The sequence below is a fragment of the Macrobrachium nipponense genome, chromosome 5, assembly GCF_015104395.2.
Source record: "Macrobrachium nipponense isolate FS-2020 chromosome 5, ASM1510439v2, whole genome shotgun sequence".
Taxonomy (NCBI): domain Eukaryota; kingdom Metazoa; phylum Arthropoda; class Malacostraca; order Decapoda; family Palaemonidae; genus Macrobrachium; species Macrobrachium nipponense.
The window spans coordinates 124,750,201-124,756,529 of record NC_061107.1 but is presented as its reverse complement, the minus strand read 5'-3'; the positions used below and the strand labels follow the sequence as shown (position 1 = coordinate 124,756,529).

At 35.4% G+C, this 6,329-nt stretch overlaps 1 long non-coding RNA gene and 1 other non-coding gene across 2 annotated transcripts; one reads left to right on the top strand and one right to left on the bottom strand.

The window, feature by feature from the left end:
- Positions 1-1,874: 1,874 nt before the first annotated feature.
- Positions 1,875-1,947, bottom strand: Trnaa-agc (transfer RNA alanine (anticodon AGC)). The gene has a single exon. It is a non-coding gene; the product is annotated as a tRNA-Ala (tRNA).
- A 2,375-nt stretch (positions 1,948-4,322) lies between these two features.
- On the top strand, positions 4,323-5,516 carry LOC135215282 (uncharacterized). The gene is made up of 4 exons (XR_010314660.1): positions 4,323-4,377; positions 4,679-4,909; positions 5,099-5,139; positions 5,426-5,516. It is a non-coding gene; the product is annotated as an uncharacterized LOC135215282 (long non-coding RNA).
- The last annotated feature ends 813 nt before the right edge of the window (positions 5,517-6,329 follow it).

The following is a 6,329-nucleotide window of genomic DNA, read 5'->3' as shown; positions in this document are numbered from 1 at the left end:
AATATCCCAGGTGAAGAAACCCATAAGGTAGCTGTTGCCAGTAATCAAACTTTGGCTGGCTAACAAAAAAGGCAAAGATCTTCATAATTATGATAAACGTAGGTAAATATTTTACTGTAGGAGACTTGTGGAAGGCAGTTGCTTGCAGATTTTAGAAGCGAATGCTAAGAGGGACTGATCAAATTTCGCAGTTTCTAGGGTTAAACACAGCTGGGGAAGTGGTGAAAGGCTTATTTTCTCTAAAATCGGATTGCTTTGTTTTAGAACCGTTAACACATTTTGATGTTGCTGACTGATATACAGTACGAGTGTGGTGTGGGTTACTCTTATAAGGTTTGGTAAGCCTTTACTGAGATATATATTGAATTTTAAGTCAAGGTTTTAAGAGTGTATCTTCTAATATTTTTATTACTATAGAACAGTAAAAATCAATTCAAAATCAACACGGCTTTAACTTCAAATTAGGGCACTCAGCATCTTTCACTGTCACCATTACATTAGAAACTTATTTTTTGTTGGCTATTCAATTCTAACGCCAGACCAAAGGATAGCTTGAATCTTTTGTTTAGTGTATTCTTATTATTAAACATCTCACATATCAGTCGTCTTCTTAATCAGTCCTTGACTTTGAGTACCTCGATTTCGAATGGGCAACACAATTGGGCCATAGGAGAAAAAAGTAAGCTTTAAACCGTCAACTCCGTCATAAGGAAATTATGCGTTATAATTATGACCGGGTTGCTTCCGAGCCATTTTCTATATACCGTGCGTGGAGTTACTCTACTTGAGTCAGAAGACTTCCTTCTACCCAGTAATTTAAACATTTAATTATTATTCTAGTGCTAACTTTCTCCAGACTTTGATCATGAATAACGTCTACGATTTAAAAAAAAAAAAATCGCAGCTAGGTACTAAAGGCCATGGCTTGGGGATGAATTTGCAGAGCATCACAAAAATAATGCGTCTCATTCTAGCAAAATCTTTGATTGCACGTGTTCTTTTTACAACCCGCATGAAGCATGTGTTCTAGTGTACCTGAGGGAGAATATAGCTGAGTATTTATATTTTCAAATAGAAAACACGGAAAGAACTGAAATTCTGCCAAACCATGGATGTAATCCTAAGACTAAATTATGACAAATATTTTGGGAAAAATTATCAAAAAGGCTTCAGCAAGTCAAATATGTACGTACATTCTCATTACAACTCCTCACATACACATGTAAGGAGTCAAATACATTCTCATTCTTAATTTCCTGAATAATTTGACTGAATAACTATGGCCGATATAGATAGAGGGCTTCAAGTTTAAAAGAGTAACCAAGCCTAGACTAATTAAATTTGCCAAAAGCCATCCATGTCACTGATGCAGCACACATTCCCACCAAGAGCAATTACAGAATGAAGAATTGTTTCACTCTTTTTAGCTAGTGTCCTTGGCTTCATCGACAGTGGTCGTAGGTTAGGAATCTCCCATTTGTCTAATAGTCTAATTATCACTAATATTACCATTCTTATTCTCCCATTAGCTTTTCCTATGGTAGCCTACTCACTTTCATACATATTCATGCTGTAAATGTATGTTAGTTTGAATGTAAGGAGCATTCATACATATACATAGATCGCTGGCAATATCTATCTCAAATAGAGATTGCATACTCTTTCTGCAGATCATGCTTTTCCATTTTTTCTTAAAATCCTGAGGTTGGATATTAGTATGAAATGTAACAGCTTCGCCATCCCAACCTTGACATCTCCAGGACATTTATTTTATCCTGAATCATTTTACAGTAGATTATAAGAAGGTACAGGGATGTTTAGCGCTACAGTTAAACAGTTCATTTCACACAAAACGTGGAATTTCAAAAGACTCCTGGAGATGCGGGGTATCGATCCCCGTACCTCTCACATGCTAAGCGAGCGCTCTACCATTTGAGCTACATCCCCTAATAACGTTTCGTAAAACTGAACTGAATCATCTTAAGTGAAAGTTATCTCGGCGTCCAACAAGCTGCACCACGTGGTTGATGAAGAACTAGTACTATTTTGAGCGTTGACGATTCACTTAATAGTTGACCTTCGTTTTCTATGCCTAACATAGTTTGCAGGCAAAATTACAGAAGCCAGTATTAGAGAAAAACCCAATCCAACAGGCAAATAAAGAAATTGAAAAACCAGGAGCAAATATCTCTCTCTCTCTCTCTCTCTCTCTCTCTCTCTCTCTCTCTCTCTCTCTCTTGTTACCGGATAATTTCATTTAAAAAAATATTTCTAAAACGAGCAGCATCCAGTCGGAGCTGGTCTTTGTTTACACGGCCTTAGTAGTGAGGAAGAATCCATTAACCCAGCGAGCAAGTTTAAGTTAATAAAATCATCAGTAATGAGAGCTTGACGATCTCTGCATATTATTATTATCATGACTATTATTATTACATAATGTTACTTTATTTTTCGAGTATTTTTTACGCATTTTGACATATTTTCGGGCTGTAACATGTAGCGTTCCAACTAGTGAACATGAATTACATTTCATCAGAATAGGCAAAACAATGGTTCTTTATGTTTTAACTGTATTTTTACGTTCTCAGAATAAGAAGGTAAGAATGGTGTCATTAAATAGACAAATTGACAGTCGAGAAGTAAAACATGAGAGCTATATTCCATAAGAGTCCACTAGTCAAGACAAATAAGATCTTAGGGCATTAAGATAAAATCGTTAGAACTGCAGTGCATTTAACCATTTAAATCAAACGACCTCTCAAGACAAAATTACAATCATCTGAGCACAAACGATATTTTTCATTAAAAATAGGAAAAATTAATCGGAATAGACAGGAGAAAAGTTACAACTGTTCAGAAGTCATCAAGCCTGCCGGTGCATCCACGTTTAAACAGTGAAGTTGATGATGTGGAATACGAAGGTTTAAAATCATCTGTAACAGTATGAAGTAATACTGGAGTAGTCAGTGGAAAAGTACAGAAAAGATGTAGGCGAGATGGAGGAACATTGAGTATGCTAACTCCCCTGGTAATGTAAGGGGCGGTAAAAGAAATTATCCTAAAAAGAATAATGTTAGGAGCAATCGGCCAAACTGCATAAACGCCGACCGTGGTATGTATATATATATATATATATATATATAATATATATATATATATATATATATATATATATATATATATATATATTTATATATATACATATATATATACATATGTGTGCGTGTATACGCTCATATGTACATGTATGTGTGTGTGTAAGAGAAATATGAAAGTCTGCTTATCAGGAAAAGAATAGAAGACGGAAAGTCGCAAAGACTGAGATATGAATCCGGAAAATGTCTGTTTTATATTCCAAGTTCACTACCTTCCTTTATATATCTAAAAGACATATACTATCGTGCACAAAAGGCTGTTCCCTTAGCCATCCAGAGAGTTTCGAATTCGTTGACTATGAAGCACCGATGCAGTTAAACCAGTAACTAATAGTAGATCCAACAGATGTCGCACCGTATGGACATACGGGAACAAGAATAAGTAGTGGGAAGCAGGCATTTTTCTTGAGCATACAATAAAGTCTCCATATTCTAAAATCGTTATGAATGTGATCGTAAAGATCTTGTTGTTGACGATAGGCTTTGAGTGTAAAATATGCAGTTAAGAAAATATGCGAAAAAAATATGAGAATAAAAGTGCTTAGGAAGTCGTATCTTAGCTTGTTTCTCTTCTCTCACTTCCTCAACAAGGCTACTGGATCTGTTTTCCTCAATTCAACTCGATGGTAGAGAGAAGAAAACCAGTTGGCGTCAGAGAGAGAGAGAGAGAGAGTTAAAAAGGATTTGTCTGACCTAAGTTTTCAGGTTTATGAGGAATGACAGTGCAGTTAATAGTGTTACAATTATGAAAAGTCGATTTTCGAAGATACCGGATAAAAATAACATTTCTTTCGATCTCGACAGACGTTTTACACAGGAATTATTTTGTAATCGATTCCTTGAAATCTAAATTTGATAAATTTTATATGATCAACATTAATGGACCATAAAGGAAATCCACAAAATAATTTCTATTGTGTAAGTTAGACTTTTGTTCAAACAATTTTTCTTATACTTCGGTATTCGTCACGCAAAATCTGTAATGGGCCAGGCGAGGCTATTTTTGGAACGACTCAAATGAAGACGCTTGTTTCCTTTACGCGAGTTTGTGTCGACCTACTATTGAATTTAGCGGTTCCAGGGTCCTTTGTGCAGCGTACTTGTCAGGTGACGTCATCGAAAGCTGATGGTCGGTCATGTAAAGTCTTCCTTCATTTTGACTGTTGGGCTGAGTTGGCTGGCAGACGTATCAATTCAGTACAATTAGTTCATCTGCTCCAACGTAGGTTTGGAAAAAATTGACCAGACGTCTTGACTTTTTTTCGTGAGAATATTGTAGTTGAGTACCCTTTTAAGGTTTTGTGCGTTTTCTATTTTATTTAACATCAACTTCGTGTATTTTCAAGGCGGCTGTATACAAAATTTTTGAGAATTTTCTGTTCAGAATTATTTGAATCTGATCTGTGGACCATGACTATATATTTTAATGTGCTTGTTGTGGACGAGCCACTGCTTAAATTACTTGGGTAAGTTTGCAGATTTTATCCAGCATTTTTAACATTTTTCATTTTTCACTTTTGAAGTTCGACCCCATGGGCTGGTTTCAGTGACGGACGGTGGGGCAGTTACGGTCTTTTGTCCCACACGGATTCGTACTTTTTTTTTAGGCAATAACTCCGCACGGACTGCAAGGAACGGTCCCACGAATACAGCAGCCACTAGGGAATGGGGCCTCAAATGTATTTCGCCGTGTTTAGAACTGACCCCTGTGGGTAAATTTCAGTCGACCCCCCAAAAATAACTGTAAATTCTTGGTAAGTAACCGAAATACTACAGGAAACTGTAATTTCCAAAGAAATACCCGATGCAGAGTTATTACCTATAACTATCTTTTTTTCTTTTTAATGCATGAGCTAGTGCAATTTGCGTAAAAGTTGTGTTTACCTGTGCGTAGATCTAATACATTGTGATAAATATCAAGGATTAATATATTTTCTCGACAGATCTTGCCGAGGACCTGCGTGTTGGAATGTGGTTTATTACAGTAAGAGAAATACAGTAAAACTTAGTTTTCCCATTGCTGCTGTGTATGTAGTTCATCACAAACCAGTTTTAGGAAGGCTTTTAAGAAAGTTTTGTCTGAACTAATGCATGCTTAATTATGAGGAGAAGTCTTTTCCTTACAAAGACAATAACATAAAAATTGTTAGGGTTAGTATGTAAACTTGAAGAAAATTTACCTTAAACAATCTTTTCAAAACTACTTAAATGGCATTATATATTTTTTTATTTAGTATTTTCAACTTTCTAATGCTCTTTAAACATTTCAGGAAATAATGCTACGATGAATATTCAAGGCTGGTTGAAAAAAGAAAAAAAAAAACTGTTGCTATCCCGAGATTCTTCAGAACTTCAATATTCTTTTCCTTTTCCTCCACCCCATCGGGGGCGGTGCCCCTGATCGGGTGGAGGTACTCCTTAGGGCTTGCATAGTAGGCGTGTTGGCCTACTGTACGACTCCTTGGAGTTTTTATTTATTTTTTGTCTTTGTTGCAGATGACAGTGAGTTTTAACTTTGCTATTACTAGTAATTTTTTAAATAGATAATTTAGAAATTTCAGTAGGTTTGTACATATGCAATGGTTCGTATAAATCTGATGGTTTGCATAAAACTGGTCTGAGTTCCTGTCTTATCAGGTAACTTGCATTAGGAAGCCAATATTCAGTGTTTTTTAGTTAGTTCAGTTTTTCATGTGTAACATAAGTGTTCAGTTTAGGTCAGTTTGATCTTTATAGAAAAAATGTAGAATGATTACTACTGGCTTAGTGTTTCTGGTTTTTCAAAGTTCTTATTTATTTTTAGTTTTGGATCATGAAATCTATTAAAATCTTAAAATGCACTTTTATAGCTTCTTAGATATTTGGTAAATGTTAGTATTTTGAAGGAGGTTTGATGTTTTATGCATTGTGTAATTCTTACAGATTTTGCATAAAAGAAAACTTATGTAATGAGCAACAGTGTACTTTGAATTTTAATTTTTGTCTACCTTGTTTTAAGGTTTGCTTTTAATTCAGTTTTATCCAATGTTTTTTCCTGTTACTTTTCATTAATCACAGTTGACCTTGCTTTGTGGAGTTTAGAATGGCGGAATCGAGGATTTGGAGTAATTGTGTGATTATAGTTCGTGGAATAATCCTTTATCCATCTGTCACAAAAGAGGGGATTAACTCATT